Below are 26,488 nucleotides of genomic sequence, written 5' to 3'. Positions count from 1 at the left end.
CAAACATTTTAAACTGATTGTCGTCATCCTTTTCTTTTAGGCATTTGTTTTATATAAGGCGTTCTGTGGAACATTTGGTTTGGAATGTGTTGCAGGTGGCAATACTATTATCTTATTAGATTTAAGGTGTTTTAAACAACTATTTTTGGGGGAGAATAAAATGTCCACTAACAAAAAGGTAAATGCATAAGGTTTGAGCCAAGCTGACATGGTGACCAGCAGTCTAGTCTTTCCATTCATAAACAATCATAAAACTCAGATTGAATTGTCGTCTATTCATTGCTCAACGTTTCCACTGGGTCTACATAATAAACAGGATGAATGTTAATTGTGATCTAAACACATGCGCTTATTAATTACTGTGATAAGAATATTTCAGATTTTAAAAAAATAATACTATATCTATTTTCAGTACAAATATGCATCCATTATTAGCTACTATTTCCCGAAAACATGTTTTACAACAGAAGAAAAAATAATTTATAATTAAATCAAGCAACGAATATAGAGATTAAATCAACCCGTTTTAACTATTTCTAAGTTGTATATTTTATAATTCATATTAAACTATAAAATTAAGATGTATATACTGAAACATTGGCCACTGCACGTTAAATAAGCAAAACTGTATTAATATTTCGACTCCGGTCAAAGGTGACCAACTGAGTTGTTATTTTTAATCACTACGGATATTTCCAGACTTCTTTGACCGGTCTGTGAAAGAACAAATTGAGATGTCCATCCATTGTCCAGACATGTTTTTATCACCAGAAAAAGGAAACCACCGAAAAATATAGATGCCATCGAGGCAACAAGTGTTTTACGATATTTCTCCACACGAGACAGTTAAATTTAAGGATCGAACAATTATTTGAAACTTTTTACACAGTAAAATGTTTGAAAAGTACGTCCAGTGACAACTATATGTTATGAATATCCTGAACGTTGACAAATTTTAATCGAGTAGCAATTACTAATAATGAAACATTGTCATTGAGAAATTAATAACTACAATAAATTGTTTTATTTCTCAGAATACAAATTGCTGTTTTCAACTACAAAGAGAGTTCCAAATTAATCAAATCGTAAAAAAGACGTGGTATGAGTGCCAATGAAACAACGCTTTACAACAGTCCAAATGACACATAAATTACTATATTCTAATTTATGTTAATATGTTCCGGACCATATGAGTATTTGGACCGTACGCGTACGGTCTGACTAATTTTAAGAAGTTGGTCAAGTTCACTGATTAGACTAAAATATATATTACAGATCAAGATAACAGAAATCTCGAATCAATTTTAAAAGTTAAATTGTAAACTGAATAAAAACTAAATATTTTGACTATTTAAAAAAAGACAGATTATTTCAATCTGTTAATCTCCTGTATTTAGCAAATTACATGGATTGAACTTTCAATCATTGAAATTGAAGTTATTGGAAGTAATTATAATGTTTGAAGATCTTCTTTTGAGAATATTTACGAACTTTACCACAAAAACCGACAACAACACTGGACAGAAATTAATAAAATTAATCAAAAAAATCTATGGAAATAAATTAAGTAATAAAAAAATAAGGATTTATATAGACAATTAATATACTTAATTTCAATTGATTAAAATCAAATGTTCACTTATTCACTTTATTCATCTAATTGTTATAATATTTTTATAATATTTTTGATTTTTAAAAACCAATAACAGATATGTTCCAGCTCGTAATAGACTGTACGAGTATACGCATACGTGGCACATACGGTCCGGACCGTACGCGTATTGTCCAAATACTCATATGGTTAAAAGTATACATTTGTACGCATACGGTCCGGACCGTACGCGTATTGCATGTCCAAATACTCATATGGTCTGGAACAAATTTATTACTTTTTTGTTAATGATTTTTACGGAAGCGTATTAGCGCCACACATTTTTTTTCCTATCTTTGCGTTATAACGTTATAACGCAAACCTTTGCGATATAACGCAAACCTTTTCGTTACAACTAAAATCTAACCAACTTTACACAGTTCTCAAGCGAGAGCTTACTTTGGAAGTATATATTTATATTCGGTTATAGCTATATTAGCACCAGACACAAGTTGGTTCCTTTTTCCTTTTTCCTTTTTCGATATTCAAATTTTGAAAAATATTACAAGTCCAAACTGAATTTTTTTTTCCTTCAAATTTTTTTTTCCTTCAAATTTTTTTTTCCTCAAAATTTTTTTTTCCTTAAAATTTTTTTCCTCAAATTTTTTTTTTTCCTCAAATTTTTTTTTCCTCAAAATTTTTTTTTTCCTCAAATTTTTTTTTCCTCAATTTGTTTTTCCTCAAAATTTTTTTTCCTCAAATTTTTTTTTTCCTCAAAATATTTTTCCTCATTGGATTTCCTTATTGGATTTTCATTTCCTTATTCGATTTCCATTTCCTTATTCGATTTTCATTTCCTTTTTCGGTTTCCATTTCCTTATTCGGTTTCTATTTCCTTATTCGGTTTCTATTTCCTAATTGGATTTTCGTTTCCTTATTCGATTTTCATTTCCTAATTTGGTTTCTTTTTCCTTTTTCAATATTCATTTCCTTATTCGGTTTCTATTTCCTTATTCAGTTTCTATTTCCGTATTGGATTTTCATTTCCTTATTCGATTTTCATTTCCTTATTCGGTTTCTTTTTCCTTTTTCAATATTCATTTCCTTTTTCGGTTTCTATTTCCTTATTCGGTTTCTATTTCCTAATTGGATTTTCGTTTCCTTATTCGATTTCCATTTCCTTATTCGATTTTCATTTCGTAATTCGGTTTCTTTTTCCTTTTTCAATATTCATTTCCTTTTTCGGTTTCTATTTCCTTATTTGGTTTCTATTTCCTTATTGGATTTTCATTTCCTTATTCAATTTCCATTTCCTTATTCGGTTTCTTTTTCCTTATTCGGTTTCTTTTTCCTTTTTCAATATTCATTTCCTTTTTCGGTTTCTATTTCCTTATTCGGTTTCTATTTCCTTTTTGATTTTCATTTCCTTATTCGGTTTCCATTTCCTTTTTCCATATTCAAATTTTGAAAAAGTCCAAACTGAATTTTTTTTTTCCTTACAAATTTTTTTTTCCTCAAATTTTTTTTTTCCTAAAAATTTTTTTCCTCAAATTTTTTTTTCCTCAAATTTTTTTTTCCTCAAAATTTTTTTTCCCTCAAAATTTATTTTCCTCAAATTTTTTTTTTCCTCAATTTTTTTTTCCTCAAATTTTTTTTTCCTCAAATTTTCTTTTTCCTCAAAATATTTTTCCTCAAAAAGTTTTTCTTCAAAATTTTTTTTCGTTTCCTTATTCGTTTTCTTTTTCCTTTTTTCGATTATCATTCCTTATTCGGTTTCTTTTCCTTATTCGATTTTCATTTCCTTATTCGGTTTTTATTTCCTTATTCAGTTTCTATTTCCTTATTGGATTTTCATTTCCTTATTTAGTTTCTTTTTCCTTTTTCAATATTCATTTCCTTTTTTCGGTTTCTATTTCCTTATTCGGTTTCTATTTCCTTATTGGATTTTCATTTCCTTATTCGAATTTCATTTCCTTATTCGGTTTCTTTTTCCTTTTTCAATATTCATTTCCTTTTTCGGTTTCTATTTCCTGATTCGGTTTCTATTTCCTTATTGGATTTTCATTTCCTTATTCGATTTCCATTTCCTTATTCGATTTTTATTTCCTATTTCGGTTTCTTTTTCCTTTTCCAATATTCATTTCCTTTTTCAGTTTCTATTTCCTTATTAGATTTTCATTTCCTTATTCGGTTTCTTTTTCCTTTTTCAATATTCATTTCCTTTTTTCGGTTTCTATTTCCTTATTCGGTTTCTATTTCCTTATTGGATTTTCATTTCCTTATTCGATTTCCATTTCCTTATTCGATTTTCATTTCCTTATTCGGTTTCTTTTTCCCTTTTCAATATTCATTTCATTTTTTGGTTTCTATTTCCTTATTTGGTTTCTATTTCCTTATTCGGTTTCTATTTCCTAATTCAATTTCTTTTTCCTTTTTCAATATTCATTTCCTTTTTTATGTTTCTATTTCCTTTTTTGTGTTTCTATTTCCTTATTCGGTTTCTATTTCCTTATTGGATTTTCATTTCCTTATTCAATTTCCATTTCCTTAAATGGTTTGCTTTTCCTTATTCGGTTTCTTTTTCCTTTTTCAATATTCATTTCCTTTTTCGGTTTCTATTTCCTTATTCGGTTTCTATTTCCTTATTGGATTTTCGTTTCCTTATTCGATTTCCATTTCCTTATTCCATTTTCATTTCCTAATTCGGTTTCTTTTTCCTTTTTCAATATTCATTTCCTTTTTCGGTTTCTTTTTCCTTATTCGGTTTCTATTTCCTTATTCAGTTTCTATTTCCTTATTGGATTTTCATTTCCTTATTCGATTTTCATTTCCTTATTCGGTTTCTTTTTCCTTTTCCAATATTCATTTCCTTTTTCGGTTTCTATTTCCTTTTTCGATTTTCATTTCCCTATTCAGTTTCCATATCCTTTTTCGATATTCAAATTTTGAAAAATATTACAAGTCCAAACTGATTTTTTTTTTTCCCTCAAAATTTTTTTTCCTCAAATTTTTTTTTTCCTCAATTTTTTTTTCCTCAAATTTTTTTTTCCTCAAATTTTCTTTTTCCTCAAAATATTTTTCCTCAAAAAGTTTTTCTTCAAATTTTTTTTTCGTTTCCTTATTCGTTTTCTTTTTCCTTTTTCGATTATCATTCCTTATTCGGTTTCTTTTTCCTTATTCGATTTTCATTTCCTTATTTGGTTTTTATTTCCTTATTCAGTTTCTATTTCCTTATTGGATTTTAATTTCCTTATTCAGTTTCTTTTTCCTTTTTCAATATTCATTTCCTTTTTTCGGTTTCTATTTCCTTATTCGGTTTCTATTTCCTTATTGGATTTTCATTTCCTTATTCGAATTTCATTTCCTTATTCGGTTTCTTTTTCCTTATTCGAATTTCATTTCCTTATTCAGTTTCTTTTTCCTTTTTCAATATTCATTTCCTTTTTCGGTTTCTATTTCCTGATTCGGTTTCTATTTCCTTATTGGATTTTCATTTCCTTATTCGATTTTCATTTCCTTTTTCGGTTTCTTTTTCCTTTTCCAATATTCATTTCCTTTTTCAGTTTCTATTTCCTTTTTCAATATTCATTTCCTTTTTTCGGTTTCTATTTCCTTATTCGGTTTCTATTTCCTTATTGGATTTTCATTTCCTTATTTGATTTCCATTTCCTTATTCGATTTTCATTTCCTTATTCGGTTTCTTTTTCCCTTTTCAATATTCATTTCATTTTTTGGTTTCTATTTCCTTATTTGGTTTCTATTTCCTTATTCGGTTTCTATTTCCTAATTCAATTTCTTGTTCCTTTTTCAATATTCATTTCCTTTTTTATGTTTCTATTTCCTTTTTTGTGTTTCTATTTGCTTATTCGGTTTCTATTTCCTTATTGGATTTTCATTTCCTTATTCAATTTCCATTTCCTTAAATGGTTTGCTTTTCCTTATTCGGTTTCTTTTTCCTTTTTCAATATTCATTTCCTTTTTCGGTTTCTATTTCCTTATTCGGTTTCTATTTCCTTATTGGATTTTCGTTTCCTTATTCGATTTCCATTTCCTTATTCGATTTTCATTTCCTAATTCGGTTTCTTTTTCCTTTTTCAATATTCATTTCCTTTTTCAGTTTCTATTTCCTTATTCGGTTTCTATTTCCTTATTCAGTTTCTATTTCCTTAAAGGATTTTCATTTCCTTATTCGATTTTCGTTTCCTTATTCGGTTTCTTTTTCCTTTTCCAATATTCATTTCCTTTTTCGGTTTCTATTTCCTTTTTCGATTTTCATTTCCCTATTCAGTTTCCATTTCCTTTTTCGATATTCAAATTTTGAAAAATATTACAAGTCCAAACTGATTTTTTTTTTCCTTCAAAATTTTTTTTCCTCAAAATTTTTTTTCATCAAATTTTTTTTTTTCCTCAAAATTTTTTTTCCAAAATTTTTTTTTCCTCAAATTTTTTTTTCCTCAAATTTTTTTTTTCCTCAAAATATTTTTCCTCAAAAAGTTTTTTTCGTTTCCTTATTCGTTTTCTTTTTCCTTTTTCGATTATTTATAGTATAACGAATCGCCGTATTTGTAGCACTCGTTTAATCCATGCGTCGTTCGGTCACGCGTTGTCTTATTTTTTATATACAAATATGGCGATTAGTTATACTTTTTATTACATTGGCTAATTGCTTTTTTAAAAGAAATTAATGTTAGAAATGTAAAGAATAATATGTTTTTCCTACGCATTCACAATTTGTTTTGATCCGACGTTATCAACGACTTGACAACGCCTATTATTGTATGACGTCAGAGAGTGAAATAACCACGTTTATTTCACATGTGAAATTATCGGTTTTTATTTAACTGGGAAATCAATGTTATTCATTGCAACCAATGTAATAACATTCCTTATTCGGTTTCTTTTTCCTTATTCGATTTTCATTTCCTTATTCGGTAACTTTTTACTTATTCGGTTTCTATTTTCTTATTTGGTGTCTATTTCCTTATTCAATTTTCATTTCCTTATTCGGTTTCTATTTCCTAATTCAATTTTCATTTCCTTATTCGGTAACTTTTTCCTTATTCGATTTTCATTCCTTTTTCGGTTTCTATTTCCTTATTGGGTTTTTATTTCATTGTTATAATATTAGATTTCCATTTCCTTATTGGGTTTCTATTTCTTTATTCAGTTTCTATTTCCTTATTAAATTTTCATTTCCTTATTACTCTTTATCGTTAAAAAAGGGTTCACCAATTCAGACAAAAATGAGATCTTTCTAGTATACAATGAAAAACGAACTGGAAAGTCTATATGAGACTTCAAAATGTTGTAACAGTGGCGGATCCAGAAGGGGGTTCCGGGGGCTGGAACCTCCCTTTTTCGGCCGATCAATGCATTTGAATAGGGACATATAGTTGGAACCCGCCCCCTTTTTAAAATGGCTGGATCTGTCCCTGTATAAGATGTGCATTTATAAGCTGTTTCGTAAGAACAAATGTCCCTACGTAACAATACATGATAGATTATGAAATGCCAGCGTATTCCCGATTTTAATATTACATGCCCCGTTTTTTACTCCTTTTACAGAAGCGACAAATGACAACCTCAGTAGCCAGGTCAATAATTTTCTATATATAGATCGGAATTCCTTCTAGTTATTTAAAAGACTCTGATTAATATCGGTTAGGGAAATGTTTTCCGGCACTTTATATAAATAAAAAAGAATAGGATATAGATAGCAATTATCGTTACTAAGTGATGAAAACATCGGGTTATTCAATGAAATATGACTTATCATAGTGGAGGGGGCATTAAGTTTTTCCAGCTTTGTCTGTGTGTATGTCCGTACGTCAAGAAATTAGTTTCCGTTCTTGAGTTTGCCTCAACAAAATGTTAAGAAACTTATACACAATCCGTATTACAACAAAATACAGATCACATTTGAATTTTGGTGGCGTCATTTATACCATTCGAGGGTTATGCGCCTTAACAAATTAAAAAAAAATACTGATTTTTGTGTTTCCGTTTTCTTTCATAAGTTTGCCCGACATCAAAATCAAGACATATACACAATACATTTGCAGTAAAGAAACAGCGTCTTTATTGCTGTTCTGTTGACAAATACATTGAGATCTTTTAAACAGAGAAATCATTCTCGTTTCAATGAAAGTTGAAAGACAGTCCCTAGCACCGGTTTGAGCAGAATTGTTTGCTAAAGTCAATATCGTCACAGTTGTATGTGGCATAGAAGACACACATATGCGAGGCAATATGAACAATTTAATATGAACAGCTGGCAAAGGCTACTTGGCAAAATCTGTCATGGATTGCCCGACTATTTCAGCTATACATTAGTATAAAACGAGACACATTTAAAGTGAAATACAGGGTAAGTTACTATAGGTTGTATGTATATATATAATCCCTCAAAAATGAAGTTTTAGGTGGTATGTACATATGATTAACTAAGAGTGTTCCGTCCTGCCTGTCGGTTTGTCCATAGATCTGGGAAGTACTAGAACACTACATTATGTAGGTGGTCTTTTTACCGGGCACAGAAAAAAAATCCATCATACTTCTCATTTTTACCGCGCTGAAGTACGTCCATTATTCATTATTCATTATTCAAAATTCAATAATGAATAATGAACTAGTTCACTATTCAATGTTAAGTAATGAATGATGAAATAGTTTAGGTTTCATTATTCAAGTTGGAGCGGTGAATAGTGAAATAAAAATAACTGACACTGTAGCTAAATTCCGTATTTTTAAATTCGTCATTTTAGTGTTATCAAACGATCATTCAAATTATTATAAAAAAACACTCTGTAAATCTTTAATTTCATTTATTTATTTAGTTTCGGAGGATATAAACTTATGGCTTTTCTTAACTATTTAAAAAAAAAAATCCATGTATGGACAACCTGAATACCAAAACATATATATATATATCAAAATTAAAATACTCTACGTTGTCCTTTTTTATTTTCTCTGGCCCTTTGCTATCATCATCCTCTGATTAAAGATATAACAAGTTGATTGTGCAGCAATGACCATTAGAGGGGTTACGGAGGACCTAAATGACAAAACACGCGTGAAAATTAAGGAATAGCCAATTTTGAATAATGAAATGGATATTTTGTATAATTGAATGGACTGCTGTTACCCTTCAGCCCCGAATAATAGATAAACCTCATAACTCATTCGTAAGCTTATTAAGAGAGGAGCAAAAGGTATATAGTCAATATGTTCCGCAACGCATATAAGAGGAGTACCGACGGACTTAATATCGAAATACGCGTGAACATTGAGAAATAGCTTATTTTGAATAATGGAACGGACTGCTGCAACCCGTCAGCTCTTATTGCGGAAAAAAATATACACCAATTTAAAGCTTATTGATAGAGGAATACACAAAGAAAAAACAATATGTGCCGCAATGACCGTTAGAGGGGTTATGGAGGACCTAAATGACAAAACACGCGTGAAAATTAGGAAATAGCCAATTTTGAATAATGAAATGGACATTTTGAATATTTAAATGGACTGCTTTACCCTCTCAACCCGTTATTACAGATAAACCTTATATCTTATCATTCAAAAGATTATTAAGAGAGGAGCAAAAGGTATATAGTCAATATGTTCTGCAACGCATATTAGAGGAGTTCCGCCGGACTTAATATCGAAATACGCGTGAACATTGAGAAATAGCTTATTTTGTATAATGAAACGGACTGCTGCAACCCGTCAGCTCCTAATTACGATAAAAATTATACACCAATAAAAAGCTGATTGATAGAGAAATACACTGATAATAAACAATATGTGCGGCAATGACCATTAGAGGGGTTACGGAGGACCTTAATGCCAAAACACGCGTGAAAATTAGGAAATAGCCAATTTTGAATAATGAAATGGATATTTTGAATATTTGAATGGACTGCTGTGACCCTTCAGCCCGTATTTACAGATAAACTGTATACCTCATTCGAAAGCGTATTAAGAGAGGAACAAAAGGTATATAATCAATATATTTCGCAACGTTCATAACAAACGAGACATGGTGTGTACTCGATTATGCTTTCAAACAACCGTTGCAAGTAGTAACCGTTGCAACGAACGGTTTGTGATTAAGATTTATTTCCCTTGAAATTGCACAGACATAAACAAGCTAAAAATAAAATATTTTCATATTTTTTTCAAATAATCGCCTGTTATACAGATACAACAGTTTAAATTGAATAAGTTGGCAATTTTTTGGGGTAGGCTTTCAAAACCATGATAGAATAAGAGCTATTTTAACATATAAAATTGGCCTTATTGAAAATGTATATTATGATAAACATAAATACAAAACCTTTTTTAATACAAATGTGTAACAAGGACTGTGAAGATGTTTAAAATTCACAATTCTAATACAACAATTGGATGTTTTAATAGCCAGTCAAGGTCGTTAAAAACTTCTAGTTGTTGTATTACAACTGTGAAACAAGGCCTGTGAAGGTCTATTAAATTAACCAATTGTGAGTTTCATCTTCAACATAGTACAACATATGCTTACTGCATACGCGAAAGCTGAAACTATGCATTTTATTAGAAACAAATACATATTTAAGATAGAAATATTCAACCATATAGACCTGTAATAGCATGTCTATTAATCATATACCGCAGCAGTAATCAACAAACTTTTAACTACATTATGAGTATCAATTCTTCCCATTCTTTTTTTATTTAATTTAATATTGTAAGTTATTTAAAAATTGAAGTTCATTGTGTCTACTTTTCAAATATTTGCTGACCCCAGGGGTGACTGGGGAATAGAAATATGGCCACTTGGTCTTCTCTCGACCGGCAGTAAAATGCTTGCCAAAGTCGGGCTTTCGTTTGGCTGTGCGGGATGTATCAAGTATGTAGTCATGTCCGGTCAGAATGGGGAAGTTAAGTCCGATGCCTCGTGTTAAGAGAAAGTCATGCTCTTTGTACGTTAAGAACCCTTACAACAACTCTTTGAGAATTCGTAGGTTACCTGATGCAAGGCAAAATTCATGTACCTATCCAATATACCCTCATCTTCCTGTGGCAGTCAAAATTTCCCTGATCATCATCCTGGATGGCCTAAATTATAACGAGACCTACCTATTGTATTTATTGTTAAATTGTTCTCGTCCTGAATATTCATGAAATATTTGCCACTGAACGTTGAGAAACCAACAATCAATCAATCAATATATTTTCAGCATTTTCAAAATAAATCGTAATACACACGTATGCGATATTTTACCAATAAAAGTGGAAGGAAAGCTTCAATTAAAAGATCGTTTATAAGATATTTAAATGAATACAATGTCAGTACAATTTAATTAATAATTATTGTAGTCTTTTTAATTCTATGAAGATTAATTATTTAGTCTGGGATGCATGATTTCGTTTATTATTTGTTTTTGGCTTTGAACTAGCTGTTAATAACTGGAAAAACTCTCAGATATGTACCAGGCCACGTACACTCTGTGTTTTAGCAAGGTGTATTTCTATTTGTATCTCATGATCTGAGTTAAGTCAGGCTTAAGTCTTTTTCAACTGATTTTTATAGTTCGCTCTTATGTTGTACTGTTACACCACTGTCAAAGTTACATGTTTAACGCCGCCACATTATGTATGTATATGTGCCTATCCCAAGTCAGGAAACTGTAAATTAATTCAGTGGTTCTCGTTTGTTGCTGTGTTACATATTTGTTTTTCGTTCATATTTTGTACATAAATTAGGCCGTCAGTTTTCTTGTTTGAAATTTGTTAGCACTTGACATTTCGGAGATTTTTAAAGCGGACTATGCGGGATGGGCTTTGTTCAATGTTGAAGGCCGCACGGTGATCTATTATAGTTGTTTATTTCTGTGTCATTTGGTCTCATGTGGAGAACACATTCAAAATTTGAATATCGAAAAAAGGAAATGGAAACCGAATAAGGAAATGAAAATCGAAAAAGGAAATAGAAACTGAAAAAGGAAATGAATATTGGAAAAGAAAAAAGAAACCGAATAAGGAAATGAAAATCGAATAAGGAAATGAAAATCCAATAAGGGAATAGAAACTGAATAAGGAAATAGAAACCGAATAAGGAAATGAATATTGAAAAAGGAAAAAGAAACCGAATTAGGAAATGAAAATCGAATAAGGAAATGGAAATCGAATAAGGAAACAAAAATCCAATTAGGAAATAGAAACCGAATAAGGAAATAGAAACCATATAAGGAAATAGAAACCGAAAAAGGAAATGAATATTGAAAAAGGAAAAAGAAACCGAATAAGGAAATGAAAATCGAATAAGGAAATGGAAATCGAATAAGGAAATGACTATCCAATAAGGAAATAGAAACCGAAAAAGGAAATAGAAATCGAAAAAGGAAATGAATATTGAAAAAGGAAGAAAAAACCGAATAAGGAAATGAAAATCGAATAAGGAAATGGAAATCGAATAAGGATGATAATCAAAAAAGGAAAAAAAAACGAATAAGGAAACGAAAAAAATATTTGAAGAAAAACTCTTTCAGGAAAAATATTGAGGAAAAAAAATTTTGAGGAAAAAAAATTGAGGAATAAAAAAAATTGAGGAAAAAAAATTTTGAGGAAAAAAAAATTTTGAGGAAAAAAAAAATTTGAGGAAAAAAAGATTTTGAGGAAAAAAAAAATTTGAGGAAAAAAAATTTTGAGGAAAAAAAATTTTGAGGAAAAATATTTTTGAAGGAAAAAAAAAATTCAGTTTGGACTTATTTTTCAAAATTTGAATATCGAAAAAGGAAATGGAAACCGAATAAGGAAATGAAAATCCAATAAGGAAATAGAAACTGAATAAGGAAATAGAAACCGAATAAGGAAATGAATATTGAAAAAGGAAAAAGAAACCGAATTAGGAAATGAAAATCGAATAAGGAAATGGAAATCGAATAAGGAAACAAAAATCCAATTAGGAAATAGAAACCGAATAAGGAAATAGAAACCGAATAAGGAAATAGAAACCAAAAAAGGAAATGAAAATCGAATAAGGAAATGGAAATCGAATAAGGAAATGAAAATTCAATAAGGAAATAGAAACCGAATAAGGAAATGAATATTGAAAAAGGAAGAAGAAACCCAATAAGGAAATGAAAATCGAATAAGGAAATGGAAATCGAATAAGGATGATAATCAAAAAATGAAAAGGAAAACGAATAAGGAAACGAAAAAAAAATTTGAAGAAAAACTTTTTGAGGAAAAATATTGAGGAAAAAATTTTTGAGGGAAAAAAAATTGAGGAAAAAAAAAATTTGAGGAAAAAAAAATTTTGAGGAAAAAAAAAATTTGAGAAAAAAAAATTTGGAGGAAAAAAAAATTTTGAGGAAAAAAAAATTTTAAGAAAAAAAAAAATTCAGTTTGGACTTGTAATATTTTTCAAAATTTGAATATCGAAAAAGGAAAAAGGAAAAAGGAACCAACTTGTGTCTGGTTATATTAGCAGGGTTGATTTTTTTCTTCGGTATAACCTCAATTTACTCGATTTTCAATATGGATATCGTTTTGGGGGGCCTTTATAGTTTGTTGTTCAGTGTGAGCCAATGCTCCGTGTTGAAGACCATACTTCGGCCTATGATGGTTTACTTTTACGAATAGTGACTTAGATGGAGAGTTTTCTTATTGGCACTCATACCACATCTTTTTATATTATTCTGCTCATTATTGGTCAATGATCTAATTATTCAAGCATTTTACTTTGCAATGACTACAAAGGTGATAAATTTTAATATATACAGCCTCCTCCATTAATAGCTACTGTTTCCTTTGAATCTTAAATAAGAAATAAGATAAAACAAAGGTTTGCGTTATTTCGCAAATGTTTGCGTTAAACGCAAAGGTTTGCGTTATATCGTAAATGTTTGCGTAATAACGCAAAGGTTTGCGTTGTAACGCAAACATAGGAAGAAAAGTTTAAAAAAATGTGTGGCGCTAATACGCTTCCGTACATTTTCATTCATAATTGATAACTTTGTAGGGACATATTGAACATCAAATTATCGCAGCATACTGTAGGTTAAAAGGAAGTAATTAAATATGATTTCATCTAGTTTTAGTCGACACAACATAATGAGCATGGTAAGGGGAGAGTTTGGCGCCCGCTAACATGTTTAACACCGTCACATTCTGTATGTATTGATATGAACTAAGTTAGGAACCTGTTGTTCAGTGTCGTTTGGTGCTAGCTTGCTAAGTCACATATTTGCTTTTTGGTTTATTGTTTTGTGTATAGCTTAGGTCGCATTGGTTAGCTTTTCTCGATTAAATTGTTTAACGTTTGTCATTTCTGGACCTTTTATAGCTGATTATGCAGTATACGCTTTGATCATTGCTGAAAGTCGTAAGGTGAACTTTTGTTCTTAATTTTGGCGTCTTGTGAAGAGTTTTCTCATTGGCAATCTTACCCCATCATTTTTATATATAAGGCCTTTTTATGACGTAACAATTGGAAATTTGAAGAAAAAAAAACAAGAAAAGTACGTATCATTAACGTGATTTAATCAAAGGACAAACGAATGAAATTAAATTAAACATGGACCATGCTTTCCCAAGACGGTTCCGTCCTCACCACAACTTTGGATCATGTGCATGAGGGTCTGTATGTCCGTACCCAGTCCCCAATTTCAGGTCCATAGGCTGGATTCTGCCAGGATTTTTGGGTACGTCGCCTTTAGATTCCTTTTAAGGGTTTTGTCACTGCTGAACTAGAAATATATAAATGTACACTCAATAAATAAGAAGGAATCAATGCATGCAATTCCTTTTTCTCAAACACCTATTTTAAACAAACAAATAAAATGTGATATGAAGGTTTAGCATTACGACATGCATTTTAATATGTGACATAAGTATTTTACCTACCATTTTTTCTGAGAAGATACGCAAGATCGTCAGAAGAATTTCAGTGACTATCGGTTTTGGAACTCCTTTTCTATTGTACCAGTATTATGTTCAGTTTTACAGATATATGAAAATCAGTCAATATTTAGTATGGATACTTTTTGTTTCAATATGAAACAAAGGTCTGTGAATTCGTTCTTGTTAACACGACAATGAATTGCAGATAGTATTGGCATCAAGATAATTTTTTTTATATTTCTGTATTCTCAAACTGTAACAAGTATCTGTCATAGGTCGCTATTATCAAATTGCTTTTGTTAAGTGCGTATTTGCTATTTTGTGTTTGTGCTGACTGCTGAGATAGTAGGACGATGGTTCGAGAAGAAATGCAACGTAACATCAGTGTTATGACATAACCATATAACGTTTTTTGTATGTAGATTTTTCTACTTCTTGATAAATAAAAATATATTTTTGTAATTTATTACCTTTCCCAAAATGCTTCTCTGCATAATGTCATAGGAAACGCGCTCCCATTCAGATGTTTAATCTTTGGTGGGTCTGTTACAATTTTATTTAGATCATGCTGTAAATTATATTTATAAACCATTTATTTGTAAATATCGCATATCTGCTCACTGTTTGAATATAGAAACTGACCGATTTTATAATATTAAGAGACATCTGAGACTTTGTAATATGTGTGATAAACAAGTACTGTAATTGAAGATGAATATCATTTTATTTTAGTATGTGAAAAGTATAATGAACTTCGAAAGAAATTTATCAAACCATATTATTGGAGAAAACCTTCGAATTTTAAACTCATACAACTGCTATCTGTTCATAATGTAAAGGAACTTAACAATTTAGGGAAGCTTTTATTTCTGGCCAAAAAGGCACGTAATTAATTTTATCATTATGAATGCTTAATATTTGTTAAGTTTTACCATACTCTGCTGTTCTGTTATATGGGTATACTTACTTATATAATTTTTTGACTATTATTGTTTAAATGTAAATATATTTCACTGATGTAATTGAATATTTGTAATATTTATAATTCTATAAGCTGTATTGCTTACGAATAAAAGATTATTAATTATTAATAAATCTAGAGCGGAAATAAATCGCAGCTTGATTTGACTTCTTAACTTTATCCGTTAATTAATCCCAGCTTCAACATGCGTGATTTATGACAATTTATTGTTGAGTGTGTAAATATTGACACCTGTGTGTAAACTAATGTCTCTTTTTAAAAGATTTGATGTTTAAAACTATAAATGTATATACATGTACTTGTTGATTGGAAAAAGTACGATTTAAAAAAAAAAAATTCTATTTTTAATACACAATATCCCAGATTGAGATCGATTAACAGGTGAAATCATCTGACCATGAAAGAAATACCTAATCAAATTCTGTGTTTTCACAAAATATGTTCATATCAGTAAATGTTTAGTGCCAAGAATGTTAGTATCGATATATGGAATATATGTCTCCATAACAAAATTCTCACATTACCAATTTTTGTGACTTTTTTTCTTCAAAACTGTCTTTTTGTGATTTTATTCAACATCAAACTTTCTTTTCAAACAAGATTTTCTAATTGAATGTCGTATTTTCTTTTCATTCCTATTTTCAAAGGAAACCAACAATTTATTTTAAAAAATACTGCCCCAAACCTCTTTCCACAAAAAAGAATTTGATTGTCATTGTTTTATATATAATCATTAATAAACCGCAATTGCATATTATAAAACATAATCTGAAACTACTTATATATAAATACATTTATCTATTAGTCCAAGCATACGGTAATATATGACAGTATATTTTTCCTGTTTCAATTACCATGTACATACATGTATGAAGCTAGGCATGGGTCATCATTTATGAGGATATGAATGATATTAGAGACATATATTATTTTTCTCTGATGTAGTTTGAAGAAAAGAGAATAATGCATGGTACCGATAAATGTAATTATCATATACTTAGACTAAATAACATATGATTTTTACCGTATGATAATAGCATTAAATTAAAGTATTTTCCATATTTTCCGAATTGGTGCTTAGCGGGCTGATATGAAAAGTTTATCACATGCTTCGATTGTTATCACATGCCTTTCCGTAACGTTATCACATGGCATTCCGGAAAATACACCTCAATGCTACGTTTTCAGTGAAAAACATTACAAAGTAGTGTACAAAACAATTATTTGAATAGTGGAAAGTATATTGTGTAAAATGATTAAATTAAATTAAAAAAAAAATATATTAAATAAATGCAGTTTTTAAGTTTTTCTGAAACATAATTTAGAAAGTTACTTTAAAAAAGTTGACTTTTCCAAACAATGTTCATGATGCATATTGTTGAATTATTTTTTGTCAATTCGTCAATATTTAAATGATTTTTTCTCTGTTGAGGCATATGATAGAAAGATTTCATATTGAATGTATCAAATTTTTGGTCCGACGTCCGTGAACTTTTTACTCTTTCAACTTCTTTTCGGGAACCACGTAGAAAGATCAATATATGAATCTGTTATTTTTCTCTACTGTTGAAGCATGTGATAAAAAGATCATAACATGTCATTTTTCATATCGCATGTATTATCAGCCCTCGGTCAATATCAGCCCTCGAGCCATGCGGCTCTTGGGCTGATATTGAACCTAGGGCTGATAATACATGCGATATGAAAAATGCCATGTAATAATCTGATAATAACAGATTAAAGAGGTGATTGTTGGTTACTCAACGTCAAGTGGCAAATATTACATACATGCTTAGGACAATTATAATAGAGATCAATTGACTAAAGAAAAAAGTGAAATGTTAAAAAAAAATAACGATAAAGAACTATAGAAATGATGATCTGACATCTTTAATTTAAAATATTAAGTAGACCAATTTCAAAGAAACAAGGCCATTTAAAAAGTTAATGAAAATATTGTTATATAACGTAATTAAATCATTATAATGACTAAAATATTACCATTACCACGCACACTCACATAAATGTTTATTAAATATATAATTTGGATCGCAATACCCCCCCCCCCCCCCCCACACACACACACACCGACTTCAAGGTTCTGGATACGCCCCTGTTATTTGTTGGGTATATTTTTTAAACGTGTTAATCGGTATACTTTCTCATTTTCATGTTATAAGATTACCACTAAAACACTTACCGGCTTTTTTGTATAAGTAGAATTGCTCTGTACTATAGTGTACCACTTTCCAGACACCTGAATCGGGCGGCATAAAAGTTACTAAGTGGTGACTCTATTTTATAAAAAAGAAAGACTTCCTTTCTTGGATTGGATGTTGAACTGAAAAAGAAACATGCATATAAATACATTACGTATTTAAAACTTGCAAAAGACAAAAAAAATACGACCAAAAGCCGATTTATATATTATATGTCACAGTATGGCCTTTAACGATGTACAAAACCAATACCATATAGTAAGCTTTAAAGACCTGGCATTCTATGCGGCCCTTACTATGAGGGGCGTTTTAAAATAAATTTAGAGACAAAGAACGTATTTGAGAAGAAGAAAAAACGTGTCCGCTTTCATACTCCAAACCTCTCATAAAAAGGTAAAAAGATCGTACCATAATACAATTTCTTTCGAAAGATTACAGGTAAATGTTAAATTGGATTACACAGTGTCCATGTATTTTTTTGTTGTTACCAGACTTTACCTGACATTATACAATCTTACATAATAATACCTATGTGGTTTAGTATTAATGAGGATATTTGTCACTTGCAATATACAGTAATAAATAACAACCATATCAAAACTTATTTTGTTAAAAAGTTAATGAAATTATTGTAACATAACATAATTAATCAAATCATTAGAATGAATAAAATATTTAACGTAATCGAAAATTAAAAAAAAGTTCACTAATAATTTAAATGAGGACCCAAAAAACTAGAATGTAAGACAGAAAGTCACAGGACAAAAAGTCACAATTAATTTTTTCTGATATTTTCTTTGAATAAAAAACGCTTATTTCTACAAAAATATTTTTGTATTTTTCTTGAACTATTGTAAATAAACCAACCTTGTAAACAAAATTTATCAAAAACATATCAAAGATGATCAAATAATTATTAAAAAAACAAAATGTCAAAGTGGCTTCAGTTGGCACTTAAATGGCTTCATGGTGCAAAGAAATCTTTCTTTTGCATTATAAAATTTAAATAAATCTTAATTTTTCAAGTATAATGACACATTTCTTAAACTTTAATATGAATATATGTATTAAAAAGTAAATATTTCAAGATATTTCTCTTATATATTCAAACAATTGTCAACAGATTATTTGTGACTTTTGTCCTGTGACTGTTAGGTGACTTTATGTCCTGTGACTTTTTGTCCTGTGACTTTCGGTCCGTTTACCAAAAAATAGATAGGGCTCTCTGATCTGTTCTTGGTATTGTGATCTATTATAGATAAGAACTGTCACAAACGGCTCCATAGGGTAGAATCAATTCAAGTAGATGATAGCTAAAATAAACATAAGGCAGGAACATAGCCCCCTATGACTTTTTTCAAAGCGCTTTTAGGACTAGAGGACATGACTTTTTTACTTAGAACATGTGCGTTTATCAAACATGTATCTTCGGAAAAGTCATAGGAATCGTCTCATTAATCACATGGACTCTTAGATGTAATTTCAATTTAACAATGTTGAAAACTTAATCGTTCTATTCTATAACATAAAATAACAGTTAATAAGGGTTTCAGTCAAGGGTGAGACTCCTTCCTAAAAATGGGAACTCTATATACTTCATACAATGCTTTTCCTAAATCTGTCCCGAAGTCGAACTATTATTTGTTTTAAATTTCTTAACGAAAATTATCTTAAATTAAAATATAATTATTTAATTTGATCAATTATAACTGTTAAAACCAAAACAACTTGAAGAACCAAAATATTCGTACCGTATTCTATCTTTGTTCTCTCTTTGACGATATTCCATTACTAATCTTCTTTTTGCTGGATGAAATACTGTCGCACTCACGGTTGAAGTTCAATTGTAGTGTAGTACTTCTTTAACCAAAGCATTTTGATTAAACCAATCAAAATACCTACATTGAAAGACTTGTTCCCTGTCTTTTAAAGGATATCTGAGATACCCGTATATCATAGATAGAGGACCAGCCTATTGCATTTACTGCATGGTTTCGAATTCTAGATAGCATTTCTTATTATATTATTTCTCACTTAACCTACATTTACTATAAGTATTTTAAAATTATGCGCGAATTAAAACTGAAAAAAATACCGTATTCTGTCATAATGAATAAATTGAAGTGCAATCGGCAAAAGGTTCTGTTTGCAACACATTTGTATCGTTTATGTTACATAATTATTCAAATTGCACTTAGTCTAACGGTATTTTTTCTATCAATAATTGATGTTTCATAGGTTTGAAGGTTGTACAGATATAATATATATACAAGTCTAAAGAAAGTTAAACCTATGATTGCTTTGGATTTTTTTTTACACATGTGCATGCAAAACAAATTTCTTGGTAGAGGGGTCTAAATACAGCACAAACAACATTTTTAAAAGACCGAACAGTGAACAAGTATATTTCGACAAATGCATTTGACTAACAGGTCGAACAAAGGATGTTTTTGAATTATATGCCATGATACAATAAGCAAACAATAACCAAGTACTCAACTGCCATGGACATAATATTGTTTTGTAATTCCAAAATGTTTTTAATCAAAATATAAATAAAATAGATAATTTGCTTCAGTTTAAAACCGTTTATAGCTGACTATGCGGTATGGGCTTTGCTCATTGCTGAAGGCCGTACGGTGACCTATAGTTGTTAATTTCTGTGTCATTTTGGTCTCTTGTGGACAGTTATCTCACTGGCAATCATACCTCATCGTCTTTTTTATATGTGTCTGTGTGTGGAAAACAAATACAAGAACAAAAACAATTTGGAAAGGGGAACTTCTTATTGTCCTTTTAATAGCTGATCATCAAACGTCTTTAAATTTTGCTCATAGGAATCTTTACTCTAAAATCATTTTGCTACAAACGAAACAAACACAGAAATAGGATAAGTAGCTTCTTATAACATATCATTTCCCTTGCGTAACTATGTTTTATATTAATAATTTGTACAGATTTCTTATGTCTCATGCGTAGGCCTAAAAATATATATGTATGATACATTAACCACTGTTATACTAGTTCCAATCTATACATAATTCTTATAAATAGCAAACGGCGAAAATCCAATTTCAAACAAAAAGAAATATATATAAATATGAAATGGAATGAAGTTAGGTGATATATAATCGCCATTGTGGCGGAATGAGCATGCGTTTCCGAATTTTCCTTACATAGACATATAGGTTGAAATCACAAATTTTTAGGTAAAATTGTAACCAATTAGATAATTGGTTGTTTTGATACATTTCCATGTCTTCATATAGATTGGTAAAACAGTTTACAGTAAGTAAGTAAGTAATTTTTATTATAGTGACATGTGTAATATATCAGTTCAGTAAAGTTCAAAATATATATTACATACACAACAAGTGTGGACACAGATGTGTGTGGATAGTATGTTTGGATGTTTGACAGTGTTTAATATGACAAAAGGAGTTCTGTGTTTTTCCTATATGGTGTTATAATATTAATTGTGTTAACTGAGACACTAATTGCATTAATTACCAAATGGTTACGATATAATATGTTCCAGATCTTTGATTTTGGATACATTTTGGAGCTAGGAGAGCAACACATAAAAAAAAATATTTTTTCATGTATTTTTTGTTTTTTTTTTTGTATATTAATAAGGCCGTTTTCTCGTTTGAATTGTTTTACATTGTCATTTCGGGGCCTTTTATAGCTGACAATGCGATGTGAGCTTCGATCATTGTCAAAGCCATTCGGTGACCTGAAGTAATGTTTGTGTCATTTTGGTCTCTTGTGGGGAATTGTCTCATTGGCAATCATACCACGTATTTTTTACATGTACATGTTTTTGCTTATTACATGTACATGTATTTGTATGGTTCTATTATATAACATTCTGGTGGATCATCAGTATCATTAGTAAAACATTTTGCTAAAATGTCGAATTGTTTCTCAGATTAGAAGAAATTTATTGTTTTTTAGTAATGACAATGCCTGACATGATGCTTTGCTCTAGATGAGCTAGAAAGTAAACTTATGTGTTGTTTTCTTTTTTTTTATCAATTCTTTGAAAATAACTCCTCCAAAGTTGGTCAAAGCAACAAAAAAAAGTTTTGACCAATAGGAAAATGATATCACCAAAAGAACCTTAGTGAGCATGCTTCAAAGACTGATAACTGCTCCAAAGGTTATCTGATAGAATTTTACATACACAATAAAATACACCCGACCCATTGGGTCTATAAGTAAAACGTATTTCTTTTATCACAGATTTCAAACAAAATAATGAAAAAAAATTATTTACATTTGTTTATATAATGATAATCATTGAGTTTCTGTAATCAACATCAATGTGAAATCATAATGCAGAGACTCCAGAGACACATGTAGTGCTTATGTGAAACCTTGGTCGGTTGCTTTTGTCAAATTTGTTTTTCTAATCGGCTTTTAAAAACCATTATTTAAGAATTGACTGCTTCTTTTTGTAACTTCATTGGGATGTAAAAGCGTAGTCCGAAGTACATTTTGTGCGAAAATTGTAAATCTAAATAAGTCTAAAAATGTGCACACGGTCAACGCTTTTACAACCCTATGAAGTTACAAAAAGAAGCATTCAATACTTATTATTACATTTCTTTCAGTTAGGATCATGAAAACACGGTTTTCATCAAGTTTTTATTTAACTTACATGTGCACTTTCTTGTGGAACCTCGTGTCATCATGAATGATAAATGTTATTGTGTTATGAAGTTGACTAAGGAATAACGCGAGATTGCAATGTAGCCAAATAGAATAATGTATTATAATGAAACATACATCTAATGTAATTATTTCTTCATGACAATAGTTTAAACTTTGTTATATATTATGTAAGATGTTGTAAGATTGTCAATGACTAAATGTTATCCTCTGTATGTTGTCGTAAGGCCCTCAACAACGAGTCAGATTTATGTTTTGTTTAACTTTTCATAGTGGACATATACGACACCATTATTTGAAAGAGAGACATTTCAGAAGTAAAACAGATCCCAGAATTATTTTGCGATTTAAAGTTAAAAAAAATCAGATATCATTTTTTTACCAGAAACAAAAGGAACAACAACCACAAAAAGTAAATTTTAATCTTTGACCAACCTGATGTTCAAAGTTTATTTTCTATAGTCATCACGACCTCTATATTCCACAATAAATTTATATTGAATGTGAAAGAAGTGAAGAAAGTGCCATTAAAGGGCATTTGAAGTATACAAATACAAGAAAGATATATTTTATTTGAATACGAAATGTTCATATATCTCTCTTTTTTAATTGTTAAACAAATTTTAACTTGAATATTTCTTTCTTATTCTTGTCACTTTTTATATATATCATCACAGGAACAAGCTATTGGAATCCTATTTAATGTATAACTCTCATCATGAAAATACTACACACATTTGTCACTGCACGAACTCATTATTCGACTGAATTTTAATTTCAAGCACCGAAAAGGGATTTCAATCTGTTATTTTTACGAATGTTTCCTTGATTTTGATTTAAACGTTCTCCTGAAACACAAAAAGGCCATAAAAATGTGCTCCGGAATATTCCGGACTGGACGGCAATTTCAAAATTGGGCATGGTGAATGAGTCCGGAATATTCCGGAGTGGTCGGAGTCCGGAGCCGAGGTGACTCCGGAATATTCCGGACCAGTCCGGACTATTCCGGAGTGAGGGAATCGGGATTCAGGCCCAGGTCCGGAATATTCCGGAGTGGTCCGGACAAATCCGGAGTGAGGGAATCGGGATTCACCTGGGTCCGGAATAGTCCGGAGTGGTCCGGACCATTCCGGAGTGAGGGAACCGGGACGCAGGCGGAGGGAATCGGGATTCAGGCGGAGGGAGGATCCCTATAAAGGAAAATACGTTACCATTCCGTGTGTCATTTCAATTTACATTTATTTACTGAGAAGTGTCACGGCCGCGGCACGTTTTTTCATCATTCCCAATCAAATAGTCAAGGAAATTCTATTTTTTCATTCTTAAATGAATAACGTAGTTAAAGTTTGAAACCTGCCGTATTTAATGATGTATTTGGGTAAGCATGATAAATACACAAAATAGCTTTACGCCGTCGATTTCGTGGCGTCATTGCCGTTGCTAAAAAATGCCATTTTTTGAACTGAAAATCACGTGACCACAATAATAAAATCGACGCCATTATGAGATTTGCTGTCCGGCTGTATATAAGTGTGTAATATGAATCGAACCTTCAGTTTTATTCCAAGTAAAACCATTTTTCTTTTGATAGTTGATTCAATATACTACAGAGATGCATACAAAGATGTTTAGTGTGAATTTCTATGAAGGTCCTAAATGTCATGTAACAAGTCAGGAATATGGCAGTTGTTATCTTATAGTTCATTTCTATGTATGTTACATTGTCGTTTGTTTTTGTTGCACTTCAGTGTTTCTATTGCTTCGTTGTTTTACTCTTATAGTTGACGTGTAACTGTTTCCCTCGGTTTTAGTTTGTAAGTTATAAACCCAAATGTGTTTTCTCTAAAAGAGGGACGAAAGATACCAGAGGGACAGTCAAACTCATTAATCGAAAATAAACTGGCAATGCCATGGCTAAAAATGAAAAAAAGACAAACATACAAACAAAAGTACACATGACACAACATAGAAAACTAAAGAAAAAGCAACACGAACCCCACCATAAAATAGAGGTGATCGCAGGTGCTCCGGAAGGGTAAGCAGATTCTGTTCCACATGTGGCATCCGTCGTGTTGCTCATGTTATAAAAAATCCGGTCAAAGATTGATGACTTTTGAACAGCGGTATACTAGTGTTGCCTTTATTTAAGGCATTTTGCAAATTACTATTCGAAAATATTTCAGAGGAAATTGGTCCTACCTTTTTAATTATTACATTAAGACGTAAACATGTATGGCAATATTCATTTGATATGCTAAAGCTTATCACCTAATATATACATTGATTGTATGAAACATACATAAGATTACTTGTAGAACAGAGAAAGAATTATGTTGAACACACCACGTCTGCCCTTAAACATGCAACCAAGACCCACCGGAAAACATTTGTGCGCAGATGCAGACCGGAAAAGGAAGTAGATATGAAATGCTTAAAGATTTTCATTTATCAGGCATTTGAACATTTTTGACAAAATGAGACATATTCTATCTTATTTCTCAAATGATTGAGAATGAAAATGGGGAATATGTCAAAGCCGGGGACAACAATTTGACAAAAAACATATATGTAGCATATATTTAAAGCATGTGTCCGAAATTTCTTACAAGAAGTCTTATTCTAGGCATATCACGATTTTCTAGCATAGGAATTTGCGAATAAACAGATGAAATCATACTATATTGATTTATAAAACAAAAATTAACACCTATAATGTAAACATTTTCATTTCAAACATGTGGAATAGCTAACAATGATCCGATTAAAAACGGAGAAACTCGCTTTTATTAAACAAAATATCCACAATAACCTAAAAAACAAGAAACAAAACAGGAAAACTAGAGAATAGAGGCAACAACAAAAAAATATGCAAGGATTCGAACCTAAACCGCCAAGTTCTAACTCATTAAGCATACATTTTTGTAACCACGAAACCTCGCGGCTACCAACTGATACACTACAATTGCCTATTATTGTATATATAAATGTACAATCCATGTGTGTCCGTTGTACCGATGTATATCAAATATTCATTTATATATATAAGTTAGACAATTAAATCGTAACCAATTGGTAGCCGAGAGGTTTCGTTGATATGATGATGTTAGTGACACTTAGGAGAATTCATGAACTGGTTCGATTCCCAGTGCAGGCATATAGAAATTACAAAAATTAAAGGTAAGTTTTTAACATAATTCCATTACTGAACAGAAATCAGTAAATTGGCCAATTCAAACTTAATGAAATTAGATACACAAAGAACACAATAGAATATAATTTGGTGAGTCCATTTCAGCGACGGATTTCGGAAGCGTTGATCCTAGAAAAAGAATTCACGGTAAATGAATAGGTTGACGTCACCACAATGGTTTAAATTCTTGTCTTTAAGGTTACATTTTGTAAAGAGTGCCCTTTGTGTGACATGCACTGCAGTAAAATAGACTAAGGTGAGTGAAACAGGCTCTTACACCACATCTTCCTATATCTATCTTAAGAAACTCTATAATGTTTAATAAAATCCCATAACTCGGAAACGTAAAATCAATAATTTCTAAAATTCGAAAGGGATGATACCTCCTGATATTATGAACATGAAATGCCTATTGATACAAAAACTCGCCAGGTAAAACGGCATTGTGTCAATTCAACAGGCCCAAAACTGGCGACCGGCCAAAGGGAGATAACTCGAATGAAAAGTCGTTGAAGGGACGGCTGATCAGAAACGAGAGAAAATAACCATTTCGCTCAATTTTAGTAAGCGAAAGAGCGAATCTGGGTTAAAATATCCAATAATTTATCAGTGTGCGATAGCAAAATGTGTTAACATGAAAAATACCTTGGATATTACAATTAATCATTGGAATGAGGGCACCTGTCAGGTATCAGGACCCAAACAGTGAGAGAAAGTATAATATAATGTATGTCTGCTTTGGTAAATCACTATTTAATTACATATTGCATAAAAATATCTGATAATCATCTAGAAATCGGGGAAATTGCAAATATTACATATTCAGTTTAAAAATATATATTACTACAGTTTCAGGAGAAATATAAAAAAAATATTTCTATATGGTTAGGGAGCTACCATTTGATTTTAATGGGGGGCTAGGATGAAATTTGAAAATATAGGCAGGA

At 30.6% G+C, this 26,488-nt stretch overlaps 1 long non-coding RNA gene across 1 annotated transcript; it reads right to left on the bottom strand.

The window, feature by feature from the left end:
- Nucleotides 1–14,095: 14,095 nt before the first annotated feature.
- On the bottom strand, nt 14,096–18,296 carry LOC139513719 (uncharacterized). Its single transcript, XR_011662503.1, has 3 exons — nt 17,659–18,296; nt 14,947–15,044; nt 14,096–14,322 (listed from the first exon to the last, which is right to left on the bottom strand). It is a non-coding gene; the product is annotated as an uncharacterized lncRNA (long non-coding RNA).
- Between the last annotated feature and the right edge of the window lie 8,192 nt (nt 18,297–26,488).

The sequence above is a fragment of the Mytilus edulis genome, chromosome 2 (assembly GCF_963676685.1).
Source record: "Mytilus edulis chromosome 2, xbMytEdul2.2, whole genome shotgun sequence".
NCBI classification, from domain to species: Eukaryota; Metazoa; Mollusca; class Bivalvia; order Mytilida; family Mytilidae; genus Mytilus; species Mytilus edulis.
Note: the sequence above shows the minus strand (reverse complement) of the source record. Positions and strands in the feature narration are given on the sequence as shown.